Source organism: Monopterus albus, unplaced genomic scaffold (assembly GCF_001952655.1).
Source record: "Monopterus albus unplaced genomic scaffold, M_albus_1.0 scaffold42.1, whole genome shotgun sequence".
Taxonomy (NCBI): domain Eukaryota; kingdom Metazoa; phylum Chordata; class Actinopteri; order Synbranchiformes; family Synbranchidae; genus Monopterus; species Monopterus albus.
In genome coordinates this window covers 646159-669377 of record NW_018127922.1, presented here as the reverse complement: position 1 = coordinate 669377, position 23219 = coordinate 646159, and the positions used below count along the sequence as shown (strand labels likewise).

The window sequence follows — 23219 nt, the reverse complement described above, 5'->3', positions numbered from 1 at the left end:
TGCAAATGTTGCTCATTTACCCACAAATCTGAAGTCACTTCGCTTTTACCACTTTAATAACTTAAACATAAGGTAGCACTGCAGTAATTGCTGTTTTAGATTAAAATTTCCAGGGCTTAGGTGGAAGAAATGAATGTCTCTAAAGGCTGAAATAAAAGGGGAAGTGAGCTGACAAGCAAAAACACTCAGAACTACTGGCTTAGATATTTATAGCCTTTTTGTAGGACTAATGTTGCAACAAATTTTTGGACAGATATAATTTTTATAAGACTTAATATCACATGAACTTCATGGAGCATAATTACAGACACAGTTGTCTGTGAAGGTGAGATTAGGAACACCTGCGCCCTGCTGTGGACACTGTGGATGTGCACATCAGTGTGTTTTACCCACATGTATGGGGCAGTGAAGAGATCAGGCTTATCCTTTGTGACAGTTGCATTTAAGTCCTTTTCGAATCCAGGTGGTTCAATTTACCAGCATCGTCCCCTTCCACCCCATTCCAACGCACGCACCCCCGCTCAGACATACACATACTCACATGGTCACACACACTCCTCTGATAGGCTGCTGAACGAACCATTGACCTTCACTTTGCAATCTCTGCGGTTGATCAGCAGGCCATTCTTTCATGTAATGTTTACACCTCTGTTGGCTATTTGGGCACAATGGGGAGATTGCCTTTGGTCAACAACCTGTGTCGGCCGTGGACGTTTTCCCGGGCTTGGCCCAAGAGGGAAGAGTCCATCGCAGCAGCACAGCCTAGTGTCACTTTTTCTATTTATTGAAAGGAGAGAGACAGTCAAGGGAACAAATCAAAGTGAAATTCTTTCTGATAAACTTGCTCTTGGTTTTCATGTCTCCTACATAGAATGCAAGATTTGTGTGTCAGTTTGTGGACATATCCATATGAAAAGAGCAACAGGAGAGCAATACAAGACAAAAAACTTTAGTGGAAAATGAGGTTTATCATAGAGAGTAGATGACTTAATTCGGTTTTGGTTCAGTACAATAATTATTTATTTCATGAAACATCTGAGACTTATACATGAAACTAGAGTGTTTCTGAAATGCTATTAGAAAAGTCTGCTTCTGCAGTGTGAGTGGGTTTCTAAGCACTGACATTATAGACTAATTTAGCTTTGGAAGTTTTGTGAGTTGTTTTTCATTACGAGGGTCAGACGGATCAACTTTAAGCTGTTTTATCTTTGGCTAAAGTGAAATGTGACCAGACAAGTGGCTATTCTCTGTCTTTAAATATTCATTGGGCTTTTGGTTAAAACACATTAAGAAAATCAAAGAATGCTTTCAGCCAAGGTGTTAGAAGCAGCAACAAAAGTGAACGTGTTGGCCCCAGTGACCACAGTGTGCTTGAACAAAGAATTCAGTAATCATTTAAATCTGTAAAACTTGCACTCTCCCATAATTTTCTTAAGTTTAACAACAAAAGTGTCCACGACTACTTCATTTATATCTCCTCGTTGACTGCAAGTGCTTTTAACTGGCTTAATTCATAGATCTTATACATGATTAGGTGTAGGTCTTAAGATGCTTTGGTTCAGTTTTGTTGCAAGTTAAATCCTTCCAAATCTTCGGAAATCTTTTCAGTATTGCAAACTCAAAATATTCCTTGTGGGTCCTCATCAGACTCATTAATGTTGTCATTACAGTGGACACCTGTTAGTGTGAACTCATTTGTTCACATATACACAGTCACAGAGCACTGAGATGAGTCATGTCATGAGATGATGGATGTGACTCTATAGTTGTGGCAGACCATTTTCATAGGACGGCCAGGTCGATGCCAGCACACACTTTGAGGTGACACAGAATTGAATACTGTCTTGTTCAGTGTTTTCTGCATGGGGTAGTGGTTAGATACTGGTGTGTAATGTGCATCCCTGATAGGTCAAGGATGTACAAACCATAAATTCAAAACAGTGCAATTTTTTTTTTACTTATTTATTTAGGCTGCTTCATTTCTAGGTACTTGAAAACAGTAATAAGTTACTCATTGTGGCCATAGATGACTGTATATACAAACTCAAATCATATGTATGACTTTGTCTGTGTTCTGTGTAAGATTAGCGAATGTGTGTTTGAGTGTGAAAGACGACAGTGTGGCTGCAAATTTGCAGGGACTGGACTGGGAGCAGGTGTGCTGCTCCCTCAGTGCCAGGACACACGGCCACACTGTGCCAACGATGTCCGCATTTCAGCACCCCTCGCTCTGTCTCCCCCTCCCGCTGTCCTTATGTCTCTCTCCTTCTCTCCACCCTGCCTTCCAGCCTCCTTGTTTCCCAGTTTACCTGTCATCTCTCTCATGTTCTTTTCCTCTTTCTTCTTCCACTTGAATCTTGTTTCCTTTCCCCTCTCCTCCCCCAGCTCCCCAGTGAGCTAATCCCACAGTACCCTTTATTTCCTTCTCCATTTGCATTTCCTGTCTGTGCCAAAACCTTGCCAAATGTCTTGGGGACATTCTGTGGGCTCTTTCCCACCCATAAAGATATTGCTACATGATTTATCAATACTGCAGGATTGTGATGCTCCGTTGTTCCCTGGAAAAAAAATGCTTCTTTAAAATTATTTCCCTCTCAGCCCGATAGCAGAAAGAAAGAATTATGTCCACAGTTTGAACCTGGGTCATTTGCTGTAGAGATGAGCTACCTGTACACCAGCCTGCTGCTGAATGAGGACATCTGTAAACACTCTTAACTGGTTGCATTAAAAGTCATGATTATAGCAAGTATAATGCTGTTAATGTAAACATATTTTTCATTGTTTGATTCCACCACACACATAATGAATTTTAATCAGTTTTATTTGGCTTTTGAAAGCTGTCCACATACACTTGGAGCTATATAAACAACTGTCAGCTGATGTAGTGACCTGTATGCATTAAGCAAATTATGGGATGTCAAGCTGTGCTCTCCACTGCAATCATTAATTTTGATACTGAAGTCATGTTTATTTAAATTTATTTTTGCTTTTTACATTTCACTTTGTTTTTCATTACTAGAAAATACATATTCATACTGTGTGTGAATACACTGTTCCCTAATGTGAGTGCCTTGGATGCACGTCTCTTCCTCTATTAACTACCAGAGCTGAATTTGTTTTTCTCTTGACATATTACACAACAAACCTGATTATTTTCAGCAATGGTATCAATATAAATGCATGAGAACACTGAGCCTGCACAGAGGCAAAATGACTATTTGTGTTTTCTCTCTAACTTTGTCCTCCTGTCCAAGCTCCACCTTTTTAATACCACCTTTCTAAGCTCCCTGTTGTCTTCTAAGCTCCCACACATATACTGTATTAAAACCTTTCAGTCAGCCACTCGTTTATATCCTCACTCTGTCTTCACCACATGTCATCAAACACACACATGCTAATTTAGTCACTAGACCCCAGAATCTAATCAAACTTTCCATCCGCCTTCAACGACTGCTTAGCTCATCTGCACCCAAATGCACTCCAGCAGCTAATCACACACACACACACACACACACACACACACACACACACACACACACACACACATTCAGGTCTCCACAGATGCATAGCCACTTATCATCACCCATCTCTGATTCTTTCCATCACATCGAGCCTTTGTTTTTACTGCATATCTATTTTATTTTCTGTGTTTTTTTTACATTGTGTGCTGTAGCCTGATCTGAGTTCACCTCAACCCTGCACACCACCGTCCATGCTATGCCTCTCAACCTCATCTTGAACCAAGACTCCTAGTCACCTTACAAGCTACAAGACATGGCTGTCTGTCACCTCTCCCTCTCCACTGCGGCAGGTGAACTCTGAGTAAGGGTCACGTAAAATGATTGATCCCTCATCTCCTATTTCAGTAAAGAGAGGAGTAAACCTGTTGCACCTGGGGGATAGAGTGCGTCTCTGGATGCACACAGGTTCTATAAACTTTAGACAAGCATCTCAGAGCAGCACAAACAAGACATAACTCAAAGTGAAGGTGTGATAAGGGCTTTTGGAAGTAGTTGCTGAGCAGAAATGTCTACTGTAAAATTGGGGTCAGGTCACAAACACAAGTCCCAAAAAGATTATAAAAAAAAGTCAGGCTTTTTGATAGTTGAAGGCTTTTTGATGATCTCTAGAGAAAACTCTGAGATTGGACTGAGCCATCTTTTTTATTTCTCTTTGTTTCACCTGTACTCATACTCACTCTCTTTAGATGGAGTATTTCTTAATTACCTTCTTATTCCTTAATGGATGTTTGTTTGTTACTTGGTTGATTGCTTGGTGATGATTTGAACAACATAATGTGACAATGTAATGTTTATTACACACTGATTGGTTTACATTGTATTCCAAATTAATGTAAGCATTGAGTAACATCTTGATTGTGTCTCTGACTGAAATGTAGGTTAATCATTCTCATCATTTATATATTACCTTTTAAACATAGTTGATTTTTTTTACTTTATTATTTTTGATATGATCTTATTAAATTATTATATAGCTTGGTTATGATTGATTGGGAATTCCTTAAAAATTGCTGATTGGTTGCTGATGATGACTGGTTCATATGTTGTATATTGATTGATTGCGGTTTCACCCTTATTTGAATAGGAATATTAATTGATTGTTATAATTTAAGAATTTATTTAGTTAGTATATTTTTTTGGTTAATTGTTTTGATTGGCTGTTATTGATTGGTGAGTTTTGTCTCAATTAATTGGTTATTCAGGTCATGGATGATTTCTTATGCAGTCCAGTAGTAAGAGCCTCAAGAGGCAAGAATCTAAACTTGCCAAACCTGACATCTGTCTCTCTCTCTCTCTGTCTCTCTCTCTCTCTGTCTCTCTCTCTCTCTCTCTCTGTGCTGGCCACACATGTGACTCAAGTGCGTGAGATATTGTATATGGATTCACAGACATTGGGCTGGTTTGGATGACCAAGTTGTCTTCTTTCAACATTGTCTATAAAGTGTGAAATGTGGTTTGTGCCTAATGCTTTACACAAAGTGTTGTCATTTGTGCATGTCAGTACATGTGCTTCTGAATAAATGAACATGTGTATGGGGTGGTCAAACTGTGCCTGCCAATTGTTTCTGGCATGCAGATGCCCAGTTGATTTGTTCTTGTCTGTTTTTTTATACTTGCTTGTGTTTGTGTGGTTTCAAAGATATAGAAGAAGAAGAATACACACAGTCCTGGGGGCAGTACTTTATTACTTTAGTTTCATTGTGCAGCATAAACAGTTTGACAGCTTTATTCCAGTTTACTTGGCTCCTGTTGTCTATATCTTATGTTAAAATGCAGGTGGGATCATTGATTGTTCGCTTGCTATTTGGCATGTTTATCTTTTTTACTTGCAGTATAGGACAGCTTGGGAAGCTTTTTAAATAAAAAAAATGTAGAGGAGTTAATGTTATTGATGGATAGTGTTACTGACCAGCCTAATTGGCCTGAAAATAACAATATATGGCATGTCTAAGTAATACATGAGATGAATACAGTATGTGTAAAAGCTGAACAAAAACACGCCTTTTAAATGCAAAGTGCACTGTATACAGGTATGGAAGCTACATTTGAAACAATTTGCAAACACATTATGATGACAATTTATTGCCTTCTGTCTCATTAAAATTTTTAGTTTACAGTATTTTGTTTGCAATTTAATATGTAGTCAGTAGTTTTCAATAAAGTTTTTTTTAATGAAATAAAAATTAACAACTGAACTTGCCTGTATAAAAAAGCAATATCGTAGACAAAGAATTAAAGCGATGTCATAAAAAACAGCATCTCCCTTAGACACCGACATGGGTACATTTACAGACTGTGTTGGAAAAACACAGAGCTCAATTACAGATGTGGGCCTCTGGGGTCAGGGTGATTGATTCCCTTTTAGAGTGGTTTCATCGGTGAGGGGTCACCAGGTGTTCACATGATGATGGGGATAAAGGGAGGAGGCAGAGGGTAATAACACTATCATAACTGATTAAAGCGGCTGTGGTAATTGATCTTTGTCTACATATGCGAACATATTTTGTCGTACAGTAGCACATTATAGACAGGTGAGAAGGTAAATTAAATAGAAAGGCTCCCAGGCTCAGGCAGAATACCAATTGCCTGGAAAGATAATACGATGCATAGCAGTGTACTGTTCCTCAGAGCTGCTCTACACACAATGAGGAAATGAAATGCGTCACTTTGGAGTGACAGGTAAGACTAATATCTTATATTCCTCCCTGTTGGTCTTTGAGGTTTAATTACATGATACTGGTTTTGTTTTAATACCCATACAAACATCTTTTGTGATACAAACAACAGAAACTGGAATATAAAAGCTATTTTAAAATGTTTATTTCAATGTATATAGATCGTTAAAATCAAGCTTAAAAAGTGCTTCTGTTTACCACTTTGCAGCACAGTTTGCAGTGCAGTGGTGCAGAAAACACAAGCTAGGATTGAAAGATTTTTGTACATTCAGTGGTTATAGTGCTACAACAGTCATTGGTAAACAAATAACTTTTAACATTTCCCTAAACAGTACAAATCCCAAAATGCAACTCCTTTCTCAGGTTAAAATCTCTTCTGTCCCCAGATTTATCATTCAGTGGTATTTTAGCATAATAACAAAGTAACTGAAAAATAAACAGACATGTGACAAATTAGTGGAAAAAGCTCAATATAAGGCTGGAGAAATGCACATACTTCCATAAAGGAGGGTGAGGGTCACTGAACAGTGTGAGTGAAAATGATGTGAATCATGTACAACTATCTATTATTAAATACAAACAGCTGGATGCATATAACTTCGGATGCACAAAGAAATAAATTATATTCATTCTTGTCCTTAGATTTGTAGTGTATGCATTATTCCATTTAAAATAGTCATAGAAAAACCTGGGCATGTGCATGACTTTGATTTCTACTCCCATAATTAATCCTGAATGATTGTAGAGTCATCTATAATAAGGAGCACCGACACTGTTCTGATGACCCCAGGTGGGCCTTACCAAGACATCGTGCTGGTTTTAATTGGTCACCCATCTGTGTGACGATATCACTGCCAAGAAACAATAAAATAAAGCACGCTGTCATCACTTGGAAAGAGACACCTTGATTCCTCCTCTTGGGTCTTACCAAGCTCCCCATGGTGAAAGAAGGTTTAAATAACCTACTATCACTGATTTTAGGATTCACCTCTTGCCTTATTTCTTTGTCCTGCAGTTATTTTGGTTCTCCTCTGTTATCTCCTTTTCTCTCTCCCTCTTCTGCTCTCCTTTAGTCTTAAAACTGTATCTAGGGAGTGAGTGGGTTGCATGTGTTAACTCCAAAGGTGTTTTATTAAAACTCCAGTGGTATAATGTAAAACAAGCCACAGTAGTAAATAAAACTATACCTTAATACATTTAATTAAGCAGAAAGGATGATTAAAAAAGATGACCTGTTTAATTTTGTTACAGAAAATATGTGGTTTACTTTATACAGAATTGGCTTTTTGCAACAGCTGAAATTAAAAATCCACTTTTTCCTCGGAATGGACTACAAATTAAAGTGAAAAGTTACAGTAAGATGCATTCCTAATGAGGATTCTCCACTGATCCGTTAGATATGTCATGAATCAAAGACTGGATTTTAACAGCAAAAACCAAAAGTGTGTGAAATTAAAATGTCCAGTAATGAATATAGACATGATTGTGCATACATGATGATGAGCTGTAATAAACTGGAGACTGCAGAGTCTGGCTTCCCTCGGGTTGTCTGCGGACTGGGATGATTTAATTGCGCTTGTGGTAGGGACCTTTAGGGAAGAGTTTTAATTTGTCAGGCCAATCATCATAATGTTGGCCTCTGGTCAAGACCCATTTTCATCCATTCCATCAGAAAAGCAGGGTCACTTTAGTCTGATGAGTCCTCTACAGTCAGATATAGCCGAATCATTGTTGATTAACTTTAAATTAACTATCAACAGCTGTCCCATTAATGTTTAGATCTGTGGAGAAATAATGCAAAGGTCATTCAAAGTTCTATAAAGGTTTCCACAATGTTCATGCAAAATGAAACATCTCTATATAGAAATGTGTTGAGGGAAATGTTTCTTTGCAATTTAACACACATTTTGTCATTTCTGTTTCATTTTGGTTCTGTTGGAAGTAGCCATGTAAATCTTCCTTTCCGTGCGAAGACTGTTTATGTCCCAAGGGTGTGAATAACTTAGTTGTGCTTCTTTTCCTAAAACATGCATATCTGAGGGAAGAGAAAGCAATGATTCAGCTTGTTTGCATTTAGATTAGTCTCTTACATCAGCACATTTTCAAAAATAATCTTGTAAGCCTATCAGCTAATTCCATGAGGGTGTAAAATGTACCATATATATATATTTGTAATATACTGTTAGAAAAAGGAAATATATTATTACTATTAATAGTAAAGCAGGTACTTGGTGCAGTGACTTGCTAAAAAACATCATTACTCGGGTCACTTTTCACTTTAATTATCATTTTTGTCTCTTTGAATGAAAACAAACCAGTAACACGTTCCCTGTCTGTCACATTTTACAGTACATATAAGTCATGACTCTTATTATCACAGGCAGGATAAATGAGGATCCTGGATATGTTTATGATGTAACAATGACAGCGGGGATTCAGTTGACAAATCTGCTGACACTGCAGTAGTTAGGGCCAGGATTTATCACTCACTGATGCATTTTGATGAAATCAGAAAAGCATGAAATTGAAAATAAACCAGTGCATATATTGATCTATTTCCATGCTGTGGTGGTATAAAATAGTTTCTGTCACAAACAGAGGCAAATTTCATTTTAACTATATTCAGTGTATTTGCATATGAATGCAAGAAAGGACCGTGGTATATTACAAAATAGTTGTGCTTTCCAAAGATTAAACTAAAATGTGAGGTATTAGATTCATATAATCTTTTTATTGCCCCACTATTTGATAACTCTAATTCTAATGTAGATCATTAGGACTATAGTTATAACCTCGCAGGTACTATTGTTCTTTAATTGAATACTATTTATGTCAGTATAACTCAGATCTCGTCAGAATCAAAGCAGGGATTTATGTCTATGATCAGAAAGCATTCAGTTTTATCTAGGAATGAAATTATTGCTACAACCAGATGGAGAGAATCTGGAAATAAGCAGAGAGAGATACAGAGACTTTTGCCATCCAAACTGCTAAGCCAAGGGCATCTTTCTTCCATTGAAATGAACCCTCCAGTTATGTGTGCATGGCACCGTATCAGAGATCTTAAACAGCCTTTTTAAATCTGTTGTGGGCTTCTGTATCGCTTGGCTGGGTTAGTTCATTACCTTCTTTAGATCGGTGCGCAGCATTACAAAGGTGAACTGAGCAGTATGTGGTCATGACAGATAAACTGCTGTATGGTTTAAGGAAGGGAATGTTAATAAACCTTGTGAGGCCTGACTCATGGGCAGAAAGCCTATCCGTCAACAGAGGAAGGAATTGACCCTAAATCTGCTGAATAACCCTTGAGCAAACATTAAATCTGTTCCACCTCCAGGGCAAAATGTTGAAGACATGATCAGATTTATTTTTGACAATCATTTTAAAATTGGGTCCCTGCGGTCTCTACTTGGTGCTGTTTTAATACACGAAACTGCATGGGCAACAAAATAAAGACATCAGTATCATACTGTGAAAAAAGAAACGGTGAAATAAAGGGGACTAACAAGAAGGATAAAAACTCTGATATAGAGACACTGTGACCAAGATGTGCAAACGGCACTTGGCTTAGGTGAAGGTCATCTACAGTAGGTTCCAGGCTGCTCCTGCAGTGACTGTTAAGTGTTTTTGTACTAATGACATGCAAGATGTGAAATAGCAGGTCTACCAAGGACAGGGACAGGGCACGCTAGCAGAGGTAGAGATAACTGGAAAACCGCTGCTCTGCATGGTTTTGGTTCATTGTATAAAAACATGCAGAGCATGAATAGAGCTTTTTATTGCTGTTAAAATGTGATTATGAAGAATAGTGCAATTTATCTCTTGTGTTACTGTGTGTGAAAGGAGGGTGAATTATGCATGGAAATTACTGAGTTTACCACTTTAAGGAGAATCCAGATAAATATAAGTATCAGTGCAAACTGGTCTAAATGTTTTATCAAATTTACTTGTATTAATCTGGCTTAATATTTATCCTGGCTGGTACAATTCTGTTATTACTTACTAGCAAGCAACTGGTATATTTATATGTATTAACAACTTGGTAGTATTTCGATATACAGTATCTGACACATTTGCCAAATTTGTTTGAAATTGTTCTTTAAACAAAACCTTCTGTCTTGTAACCCTGAGGCCAACAGAAACCAAACTTGCCAGAGGCACAGCTTAATTTATCTTTTCAAGCCTGAAGCATGTCCAGGTTGGCAGCACTCTCTCAAAACAGGGTTCTTTCATTTGCAAAAATGTCAGTGAAATGAATATCTGAATTCAAAACGTTGCACTACCAATGGTCCGTTCAATTGTAAAAAGGTCACAGGGACTCTAATGAGGTGCCTACTGGGAAAATAACAAGCCCCTTAATGCCTTGATGAACTCCTCCCCATGTCAAAGCAGGTAAGCTGGGGCAGGATGGAAGAGCTTCATCTTAGAGATGCCGGCAGCATAGTGAAGAAAGGAACTTTTTGTTTTCTGACCAAATTTCTTTTTTCATACCTAAATAAATGCACAGTTTGAAAGAGCTGCATCACTTGAAAATGGATTTACACCGAGCAAAATTATAAATTATTCATCACTGTGAGTGTGAATGTGAGTCATCACCTAATGGATAATGAATATCACGAGTCTGTTATTTTCCAATACAACCACCTCCTTCATGTTGAAGGAGTTAACCCTTTGTTACTTATTTTACCGTTTATGCATTAAAAACACTGAGGTACCTTTTTGATTGCAGTTTGTATCGATAAAGTTTGATCAGACCTCTGTACACTATTAGGGACACTAGTGCCTGTATACAAAATTACCTTTTTGTACTAATTCAAATATTCAAATCAGCTTAACAGGCTGTTGTTTTCAGGCACATTTACTAGACCAATACAGATATTCCAATCTGAATTAATTCTTGTGAAACTAAAACTGTAAACAAACAAACAAGCATAAATTAATAGATTTGTATGTGATTTGCAGCATTTAAGCACAGTTTCATGTCTCTAAAGTTCTGGAGATAAAATGTCATTTTCTTCCACCCATGGGTGGGTGCTTGACTCACTGTCATAGAGCCACAATCCTTTTAAAGACTGAGAGTACAATAGCAAAACAACAACTGCTGTCATGTGCAAGAATAGACACTGCACACATAGGAAGATATGAGTATTGTGTGACTGTGTATGATATTGTAACTGGCAGGAACATGATGCAACACAATGTTGTTGTACTTGCATGGGCATACGCATGCTCGCAAATGTTTATATACACGTCATTGTGCCAGACATAGAGAGAGGGGAAACACCCACTCAGGCTGAATAAAGGTGAGAGCACATCAGAGGGTGGAAGAAAAGATGGCTGAAGCAGTTGTGTGCAGGTTTTTGTGATGAATGAGACTGTCACTGTGGTATTTTGATGTCCCTCTGCCATGGCTCATGGGCTGTGGGGCGAATGGAACTTTGTATTGTTGACACTGTACAGTAGCAAGCAGTGGATTTGATTTTTGCTGACAGTTTGTCGCACTGCTGTTACTGTGAATCATGGGTGGTGAGGGAGGAGGAAAAAGAGAGATCTTCAAAGAATCGAAACAGGGTCTTGCATTCGGTTGCACTGTCTGCGGGGTCTTTGAAGTGTCATGGGGGTTTAGTGCAGATCCAGGCTTACTTTACAAAATAAATCTAAAACACACAGCCCATTTGACTCTATGCTTTATACTACAAAATCACTGACTTGTATTCAGTCCTTGTAATAAAAAAACTAAGGCCTGCAAACCTAATTCAGTCATAGAAGAGGAGATGACCAAACATAATGCACCAAACAAAACAGTGCAACTCTACACAAATATGCTTTCTGTTTGAAGCAATGCAACAATCTTGTTGCATATCCCCTGAAACCTTTTGGGTGAAAAAGGCCTACAAGTGAGCAACAGGTAAGCAGGGGGTTAACAACAGCAGACAAATGAATTAAGGCGTGGACAGCTCAGTGATGATGTTACAGTTGAACTGTGTTTCAGGGTTTAGCAGAATGACCCTCTTCCTTGGCAACAATATTGATTCAGAGCTCACCTTGGGCTGAAGTCTGACCTCTGAACTCAGACCAACTTTTTGAGACATTCTATTAGAATGTTTTAAAACACTCTCTTGCCAGTTCACGTATCTCCCTTTTTCCTTTCACTCTCTGTAACTCTCTTTTCTGTTGCACACTGCCTCTCGCCCTTCAATCTGCTGCATCTGCCAAAACCTTCCAAAGCAGATTTTGTGCCAGAAACAACGTAAGATGGTGACTCAGCTATTAATAATTAGTTGTTGTGAATTTCAAAGTGATTCTGATGTACTATTTCAATAAGTGAGCTGGATAGTTTGATTTCAAACTATAGCCTCATAATCAGGGACAAGTTAAAAGATACTGGACTTTTTCAAGTCTGTCTTAAAACGGTAGAATAGCCACATGCTCGTGTATGCAGGAAGACTAATGAGTTATGTTGTTGCAGTCATTCCTTCTGACCTTGAAAAGAATTTTACACAAAAAATTTGGAGAACAAATCTCACAATCCTCATTTTGTCAAGACAAAAAGGCTTTTGAGTTTTGTTTCCCCTGACTGTGTTCTTCTTGCTTTCCGTTTGGCTATTACTCAGCTTCTGGGTGCTGAGGATGCATTTGTTTGATATGACTGTGCAAACAAGGGCTTAATGAGATAGCAGCATTCTTTCTCTGCAAGCTGCATGACCAGTCAAGGTTTGTCATGTAATGCTGTCCTTGAGCAAGATAGCGAGTTACCTGCTACCTCAATCTGCCATTTCACTGAATAAGAGCTCTGGTAAATGCGGCTCGGCCCTTGTAGATCATTTGACCTGGCAAACTGAAAACCACAGAGATAATAAAGAGTGAAAAGCATTGTGTACAAGGTCCTCATGCTGCATACGTTTTAGCCAACACTTTACACACAACAAAGTATTGGCAAATCTAAGCACGTGGCTAGGGGAAAAGATCTGAAATGTTTGACATCCAGAATTGATTTCTTTTATGAAGAGTGCTAATGCAGGAAACACTTTGACATTTTAAATAAAGTGTCAGGTGGAAAGTTATTGGCGAAATTGATGTGTTGTGCAGAATATTGTCAGATGAGGAACAGGTTTAGCAGTGATTAGTTTGATGTGTCTTTGCCAGACACCAGAGCATGATAGATTGCCTAAACTGTATCATTATCACCGCTGCTTGCCTTTAATCTTGATTCATGACGATACATTAAACTCTCAAAGATCTCCTCCCCGACTCCTTTTCTCCTTCAGTGGCGACTGAAACTGATATAGGATTGTGAAACAAACATGCTGATTTCAAAGGAGGAGCTTCAGTGCTACATTAATAGGCCAGGAACTGCAAAAGAATGCTCTCCACCTCCTGTCCTTATCAAACACTGCAGGCACTCAAACAAACATTCGTCTGTCCTGTGGGGTAGCCAATCCTTCTGGGTCAGAGCTGAGGTGAGAACGACCTTGACACTCTTTGGATCCACATAATCAAACACTCAACATGAATTACACATTAGTTAGAGGGACCTAATGAAGCTTTCATAGAGTGTTTGATAATGAACTGTGCCTTCAATGGACAATTAAGGTCCAATTAAAGACTGAATCAATATATATTTCATTGGATAGTGAAACATTATCAGTACCATTCAACAGAGCTCATTTGACAGACAAAATAGTCAACAGGATTTGTTTATCTTGTGCTTGTTTTTTACTTGTAATTATGGGTTCTTTAACTGAGTAAATTCTGTACCCTTCTCGTATCTTAAAATGATTGGAGGCAGGTTTGATGTACTCAGTTCTGGCTATATAATAGGCAGACAAGGATTTAGCAGAGGGGAACACATAGAAAAGTGTCTGTATGTGGCTGCCTGTCGCCATCATATGGCTTGAGGGGGGTCTGATAAAATGAAAAGCTTGCGTAATGAATTGGCAAATGGAAGCCTCACAAAGCACTTAATAATCACTGCTAATTGCTCCATTCATTATTGTCTGATTGGGGAGCCTCAGACTTTGTGCATGCTGACACAAACTATATCTGTGTCACTCTACTTTTGCAGAAGCCTCGACTACTTAACCATGTGAAGATGAAGAATACTGTACATACAGTGCCTTGCGAAAGTATTCGGCCCCCTTGAACTTTGCGACCTTTTGCCACATTTCAGGCTTCAAACATAAAGATATAAAACTGTAATTTTTTGTGAAGAATCAACAACAAGTGGGACACAATCATGAAGTGGAACGAAATTTATTGGATATTTCAAACGTTTTTAACAAATAAAAAACTGAATAAAGCGCAGAGAGCATCATGAAGAACAAGGAACACACCAGGCAGGTCTGAGATACTGTTGTGGAGAAGTTTAAAGCCGGATTTGGATACAAAAAGATTTCCCAAGCTTTAAACATCCCAAGGAGCACTGTGCAAGCGATAATATTGAAATGGAAGGAGTATCAGACCACTGCAAATCTACCAAGACCTGGCCGTCCCTCTAAACTTTCAGCTCATACAAGGAGAAGACTGATCAGAGATGCAGCCAAGAGGCCCATGATCACTCTGGATGAACTGCAGAGATCTACAGCTGAGGTGGGAGACTCTGTCCATAGGACAACAATCAGTCGTATACTGCACAAATCTGGCCTTTATGGAAGAGTGGCAAGAAGAAAGCCATTTCTTAAAGATATCCATAAAAAGTGTTGTTTAAAGTTTGCCACAAGCCACCTGGGAGACACACCAAACATGTGGAAGAAGGTGCTCTGGTCAGATGAAACCAAAATCGAACTTTTTGGCAACAATGCAAAACGTTATGTTTGGCGTAAAAGCAACACAGCTCATCACCCTGAACACACCATCCCCACTGTCAAACATGGTGGTGGTAGCATCATGGTTTGGGCCTGCTTTTCTTCAGCAGGGACAGGGAAGATGGTTCAAATTGATGGGAAGATGGATGGAGCCAAATACAGGACCATTCTGGAAGGAAACCTGATGGAGTCTGCAAAAGACCTGAGACTGGGACGGAGATTTGTCTTCCAACAAGACAATGATCCAAAACATAAAGCAAAATCTACAATGGAATGGTTCACAAATAAACATATCCAGGTGTTAGAATGGCCAAGTCAAAGTCCAGACCTGAATCCAATCGAGAATCTGTGGAAAGAACTGAAAACTGCTGTTCACAAACGCTCTCTATCCAACCTCACTGAGCTCGAGCTGTTTTGCAAGGAGGAATGGGCAAAAATTTCCGTCTCTCGATGTGCAAAACTGATAGAGACATACCCCAAGTGACTTACAGCTGTAATCGCAGCAAAAGGTGGCGCTACAAAGTATTAACTTAAGGGGGCTGAATAATTTTGCATGCCCAATTTTTCAGTTTTTTATTTGTTAAAAAAGTTTGACATATCCAATAAATTTCGTTCCACTTCATGATTGTGTCCCACTTGTTGTTGGTTCTTCACAAAAAATTACAGTTTTATATCTTTATGTTTGAAGCCTGAAATGTGGCAAAAGGTCGCAAAGTTCAAGGGGGCCGAATACTTTCGCAAGGCACTGTAAGTATGATACAAGCTCAAACTTGGGGCAAGGAGGAGAAATGTTATGCTGGGATCAAATAGCACAAACACTGTTACAGTTATCAGTGTGCTGGCAATGGTACTGTATAATCATTTCAAGGCTCTGCAGACTGAAGCAGACAACAAATGGCATTCTAATAAATATACCTGGACTTGATGAGCAGGCTACATAGGTTTTTAAAACACATGGAAAAATTAGCATGAAAAGACTCACTACTCCATACTTGTTCAAAACACCGATGCCCCGGAGATAATGAAACAATAGAATGAATTTTAGATCACCTGTGTCACTTTGTGGAGAGCTTGTCAGTAGAATAAACCAAATGCATATGACAGTCCTTGATCTTTAAAACATCCTTCATTCAATGTCTGAAATTTAAGCCAGTATTCATCAGTTCTTTTATCTGTGTCTGTATCTTTTTTTTTTTAAATTTCCTCTTGGACTGTCAAAGGAACAAAGATGCCAGTCCCTTTATGGATGTTTAAAAGCTCCTTCTATGAGGAAATGGGTGGCGCAGAGGTGTAGTGGCTGGCGCTGTTGCCCACTCCACCAACACTCTACAGTATAAGCTCTATGGCTAATGGATGGATTCAATTAAAATACACTATTTAAAAAAAAAGGTTACAAGGAAGAACCTTGGCCAACTTCTGACTTTTAATTTACTGATCATTTTGGTTTGTTAAGCATCTCCTCCATTTTTATATATTGGCTTATGAAATGTGCATGTGTTGCACAGATTTGCAAAGTGTCTTCACATAGAAAAATGTGAGGACACTAACAACTTAAAGAAGCGATACTAAACTTTTTTTTACATAAAAATAATAGCTTCAAAATGTTTTTGATGGTAGACTGATTTCTGATAAGGTGAATGACATCTTTGCTATTACCACTGCATGCCTGGATCGTAGGTTACTGCAAATCTTGCTTTGATGTAATTTTTTTCATGTAATTAGCATACATCATCCTGAAGCAGGTTAGTAAAACCATTTGAAGAGATGTGAGGACACAGTCGTCTTCTCAGAACTTTGGCTTGTCAGCAGCATCATGCTGTGGCCCATGTTTTCAGTGAAGATCTTTTACAACTATAAAAGATAAATATGTCATTCAACCATTAAAATATTCCAGCATTTCTGACCTACACATAATTTCTTTCTTTCTTTCTTGGTTTGTATTTCTGAGGCAGAGCAGGATCAAGACCTACTTTGTTCAGAAGAGGTTAAATTGAGGCAAAGTAAGTAGGGACACAACCACAGAGGGGACTAGAGTGAGTAATGGTCAAATGTGAGAGGGAGATAAGGGTTATAATGTCAGCTAAACAAGTTTAGCAGTATAACTGCAACAGCAACAAGACAATGACTCCAACTAGCAAATGTGGATGTAAACAATGCACTTAAAAAGTACTTCTTAAATTCAATCCTGTATGAGGCTTTTTATACTGAGATTTAGACCTGCTAATGGAGGAGAATGTAATCCCTTCTGTGTCTGTTGTACAAATAAACACTAATAGGGGTAAGCAGTATAGATCTATTTTTGATAAACCGTCTCTCTTCAGTGACTCCCCACACCATCTGAAATCCCTCCTTTCCTCCCTGATCTTCTTCTTTTCCAAACACCCAATTAGCCAAAACCACGCTCCCAAAGTTTGTGTCATTGGTATGGAAACTTTGCTAAGACTTCTAAAAGGATTTACACACCTGACAGATTGTGGGGTGATTAACACAAGCGCAACTCCAAAACGCACACACATTCATTCAGATACCCCTTCCTGTATTTTGATTATGTGCATGAAGATGAGTGGTTGCAATTATTTACAAATCAAGACTGTTATAAAATCAGATTATATTTTCTGCTCCAGATATGCTTGTTAAGTGGATGCTTTTAAGGAGATTATCATCTGGAAACATTTTATATCACATAAAGATATCAGCATTAATGGGAAGAGTGTGTGCAGGGATACCATGACCTAAAAATAGATTCTGTTAATTTTGATTCTTTGGTGACTTAACTGCACTTTAGTGATTTTTGCTGGGGTATGTCCTCACCTGTGTAAGCAGTTTCTAGTGTTTATTTCAAACACATATGACTTGATTTACACAATCTGTATAGTACACACTAGCAAAAATGTTCAACATTATAAAACTGAATTCCCTTTGTATGTCTTTGTAATTATGTATTGCCTTAAATAATATGGCCTCTGCCTTGAAATACAGTATGTAACTATTTGACTTTGCCATTGGGTATCCTTGAAAAGCATAACCACTAAATTCCTGCTTGCTAGATTCTCTTTGATAGAGTAGACCCTCACAGGGTTTTGTGAGCCTTTGTTCTTTCCCAAGTAATACCTTTTCAGGCTATTGATACATATACAGTATGTGCAGTGCAGGCATATACATTTGCTTGTTGCATGCATTACCTTTGAAAGATTGTCTTCTTCCCTGTCCTTATCCCCTTATGCTGGTCACCTCTTGGTAATGAAGACAGAATCAAAAGTGAGGTGAGACAGTCATGATTCTTTCTCTCCGGGTGACAGATGAAGTTGTCATTCTCTTCAAGTGTGACTGGGCATTTTGAGCTGCATGACGTCCATATTTGTTTTGCCACCTGTTCTCCAAGCTGTCTCCTGATGGCCTGTAATAGCTCCCCCTGGCCAGAAAAGTCACCAACGGGGGGGTGGGGTTAATCCTTATTCACTTTTATCTCACCAACGGGGGGGTGGGGTTAATCCTCTCGGTGTCAACTGAAGCATCCTGGTAAGCCAAGCTGGGCAGATGTGAGATGTGAGATCCTTATTCACTTTTATTTGATCAGTTAAGTGGCAAGATGAGTTTAAGTCATTTAGTAGGTTTTTACTACCTCACTCAATTTGGCATTCCACTCAACCTACTTTTGTCTTTCACGTTAATGTCCATTTGCCCATACTGTTAAATCAGATGGTTTTTAGCAGCTGACTCTTCTTTCTCCACACAACAGTTCATAATAACTTCTGTCTGGGATTAAGAGTGTGCGAGGCTGGTTGGCTTGTTATCCAGAACTGTAACTTCTGGATGATGCTTGGCTGTCCTTTTCTTTTGTCAAAGGCTTATTTCTTCTCAATGATGGCAGGCCGAATCAGATGAGGCTTTGAAGGCTTTATGGGTGCAACAAACACACAACCAAGCTGTTAATGACCAGCCTCTGTGAGAAGCTCAATGCTTTTGTTCCACTGGTTGGCTGTTTGGTTGGGTGGGAGGATTGGTAAAGAGTCTGCAGAGATATGGAAGATGTGATGGGGCTTTGAAATCGAGTCATTTATTCTAGGCTGTCAGCTTCCTTTGCCTCTTCTTCTGTCTCTGTATGACCTTCCTTTTTCTCTTTTCCAGTCCACTTTTTGCTTAGGAGCTCATTGCTGTTTCACTGCTCCCAAGACACACAGGTGGCAGCATTTGTTTAGCTGTTGTTTAGCTGTTTTTGTAGGGCAATCTGCACTGTCTTTTGTGCTTTTGTGACTTGTATTGTGTGTTCTTGAGGTATACTATTCCCAAATGCAGACACGTTTAAATGCAGTGAATGTGTTACTCTTCAACTTCAGAGGCAGGCTTTAAGAAAGCTTCTCTGTACTGTTTCATGCACTTCTTGTCCTTTTAATGAGTCTTCATCCTCCCCAAGACCTTGTGGAGATATGCAGAGTATAGATTCCGAATCAGCTTTATTGGCCAGGTGTGCTGCACACGAGGAATTTGACTCTGGTACAGCGGCTCTCAATGTGAACATACATATCCCCATGCAAGGCAACAGCAAGGGGCAAGTAGACAATATACCAACATAGCTGTGTAGTATAACAAAAGAAACAGTATAAACAAGCAATAAACAATGCAAAATAAACACGCAGTAAACAATGCAGTCATACAAAGGAATGTTCATTATGAGACTAGATAAAAATAGAATAAAAATTGAGTACTTAAAAATAGAGACCTGTACGAGTCTGTATAATTTGTACAATGTATATTTACTGGTATTGCACTGAGGGTTACTGTCCAGTCATACTGTCGTGGGTTAAGTGTTAATCAGAGTGACGGCCTGGGGGAGGAAACTGTCCTTGTGACTGGTTGTCTTGGTGCCCAGTGACCTGTAACACTGTCCAGAGGGGAGGAGTTCAAACAAATTGGGTCCTGGGTGTGAGGGGTCTACAGTGATCCTCTCCACCCTCCTTTTGACCCGTGAGGTGTACAGGTCCTCCATGGAGGGCAGACTTGCACCAGTGATTTTTGTTTGTAGTGTGAGTATTGCAGATCATACGGTACATAGTGGAGTAAAGTATATCAGTCACCTCATACATTATTAGCCACCATGCTGCAAAAATTTCAGGAAACTCAGTGGCCCTTAACTTTACAGGTAATGTGCCTTATTCTTGAGTCTGAGGGTTATTTCAAAAATTTAAGTGAGAAATAGGTTATGCAGTTGTACAGCTAGGCTTCATTTAGACTTGAATGCTTCAATCAAAGCTACATTAAAAGTTGTTTGAGAGTTTTTGAGAGATGCTGTGTCATGTTTCCATTTTGTAAATCTTGTTCCTAATAGTTTACCAATTGGTCCAAGTATTGATTCACCATCATATTTCCAGACTGAAATATGATGGTGTGCTAGTCAGTGAAGCAGCCTTCTAGACTAAAAACATAATCATTATGTACACTAATTTAAAAAGCCTGAGCAAAACACAAGTAGTATGCAGCCATGTGATGTATTCAGATTTTGACCACTTTGATTTGAAATGTGCATCTTAAACAATAAGATAAATAAAAAAGATATTTGGATATTTTAAAATTCAGCAATATAATACAATTATAGATACAGTATAGATGAATGTGAACTTAGCACTGGCTGTAGAAACCTTATTCAAGTCAAATTCCCTTTGACTGACTTAACGAGAAGACTTTTGAGCTGGTGGGGAACAGGTACAGGAATCCATAGTCTTCTAGTAAAATGCTGCTTTTACAGGAACAGTATGTAATAGCATGTTTACTGTAAGTATAAATTGCTTTAGTGTGGTTCCATTAGATTCTTATCAAGAGTCCATCTCCATTAGTTGGAGTGCCTTGATCATATTCTGGCTAGTGTGTCTTTCCACTGAGTCAGTTAGGATACTCTGTGTGTATGTACCTTTGGTATCAGTTACACTGTGGGGACCAAACCCTGTTAGCACAGTCGCATTGTGGTGACAGCCTTCCTTGTGGGAGCCAGAGGTTGGTCCCTACCATGTAAATATTAAACTTTAGGGTGACAACATGGTTTAAGGTTATGGTGAGGTTAAGGTTACGGTAAGTAGTGGTTATGGTTGAGGTAAATGTAAGTCAATGTAGTCCCCATGAGGAATGAAAACACATTTTTAGGTGCGTGTTTGCTGGGCTGTGTGGCGTTTTCCAAGTGAGGGATGCAAGTCTATTGTTTTGAGTTTCCCATTTGCTGCTCCGACAGTGAAACACCTAATGGAATGATTGTTCTTCCCAGCTATGCTTTGCTCCTCTTCAGCCCTGACTCATTCCAGGTGTGCATGTGTTTGTATGTGCATGTGGGAGGCAGAGAGAGACAATAGGGTGTGTGTATGTGCCTTCAGGTGCACCACTCAGTGAGACTTTTTATGTGTGTTTGTGCATGGGTCCTTGCGCTGCTGCTTATGTGTCAGCAGACACCCTCTGGTCAGAGCCGAATAATGTCTCCTCACCTGTTTGGTGCTTTTGAGGAAGACTGTGTGTGTCACCTCCCAGGGGCCAGTGTCATGCTGACTTAAAGCCGATGGAACAATCAGCAGACTCTACACAGTTGAGCCAGATAAAGTACCTTCAGCCCCTCTGAGTCCAGCTGTTTGGTCTCTTTGTATATGCCAGATGACTCTAAAAGGAAACATGTAGTGCATGAGTTGAAAAAGAGTCTGACTGTGCTTATGTAAATTGTTTAATGAGTGTTCAGTGATGGAATCTAGGTATTTGGGGCAGTGCTCCAGTGAGACAGTTTGACTTTTGTTTCCCACTGTCTCCACTTGTTTGCATTGAGAATATCTCTGCCCAAAGGTTAGCAGGCTGGCAAAATATCTCTCCTTGGCTACTGGAGAGAGAAAAGCTTTTGAATTATGGGTGAAGCAAACACTATTGTCATAGGCAGTTGAATATTCCAGAGATGTTCCAAAATGCCAGTAAAAATACACTAGATTTAATGAACATTGCGATAGATTTTGGTGTGCAACCTTATTGACAATTTGCTGGATCTTACTGGAGTCCTCGAACCACTTCTCAAATGCAACTAAGCTATTTACAGGTTTTGATCCCAGTTTTTTTTTTAAGCCAACTCCTCAAACAGATTTGCATCTTTGGACCGAGGTTTGACTGTCTCTGCCAGACACTCCCATCATTGATTTGCTGTACAGCTAAGATGCATTTGGGTGGTAGTCATCTTTTAATACCCTCCTTCCTTTTAGGGTGATCTGTTTAAATTAATGCAAGTGACCATGGCGTTGGAAAAGATGAGGCTCTAATCTATCATGTTACTAGTACTGTTGATTTTGTAGCTTTAATTTAAAAATACTGTACATTAGTTAGGATTGGAATGGGAGGATGCAGATTCAACTGAAATACTAATATGCAAAGTATAGATTTAAATTTTTGGTGTTAAAATTGATTGTCTAGATGTTTCAGAAGAAGCTATCTTCCCCTACTGGAATTGAGCCAAGCTTGTAATAATGACTGAACAGTGTAATTTAGCAATTCAGCAAGTCACAGGCATACCTCCATCTCTCACTTACACACACATACAGTATATAGGGTAACTTCCACTTGGGTCTTGCTGTGGCTATATATAGATTACGGTGCGGTGAATATAATTTGTACTGAAGCAGGTGGGAATATCTTTCATAAATATTCTATTATGTTTAGGAAACCTTAGATGATAAATATTCCCACAACAATCAGCACAGAGGGAACAGCTGAAGTACATTGGACTTATAAAAAGCTTCCTGACCTTCACAGAAACCTTTCAAAAGCTCAGTTTCCACTACGATGAACTTAAGCCCTTTCTAAAATCTGTATTCTGGCTTTGAATAGGGGTCACATTAAACTAGGAGTTAATCAGATGTCACTTTAAGCTTACAGTGTTTAAATATCCTATTTGGCTATAGTTGACTTTGCCCACCTCTTCCTTTATTAACATGTCAGTTATGTTATTGGTAGAGACAGGTACAGTCTGTCCTGTCAATCCTCCTAAAATCCAACCTGATAGCTGCCAGTTTACTCGGTCAAGATTGAAAACAATTTCACACATGGTTTCAGAGGAGATTTCTGGGAAGCAGGCTTTTAGATCAGTTTGTTTCTGTGAACAGAGAAGAGCATGTTGAGATTGGCTCTTGCCAGAGAGCTGTCGTTTGAGTTAATCAACCCTGGGGATTATGTAAGGCAGAATGGATGAAGCAGCTGAGGTGAAATCA

The 23219-nt window shown here is 39.0% G+C and overlaps 1 long non-coding RNA gene across 2 annotated transcripts in view; it reads left to right on the top strand.

The window, feature by feature from the left end:
• LOC109959982 (uncharacterized) overlaps window positions 1–5580 on the top strand; it is a 134598-nt gene extending 129018 nt beyond the window's left edge. For both annotated transcript variants that reach the window (XR_002274916.1, XR_002274917.1), the window contains one exon: window positions 3674–5580. This is a non-coding gene — a long non-coding RNA (uncharacterized LOC109959982). The remainder of the gene's footprint in view (window positions 1–3673) is intronic.
• Window positions 5581–23219: the final 17639 nt, after the last annotated feature.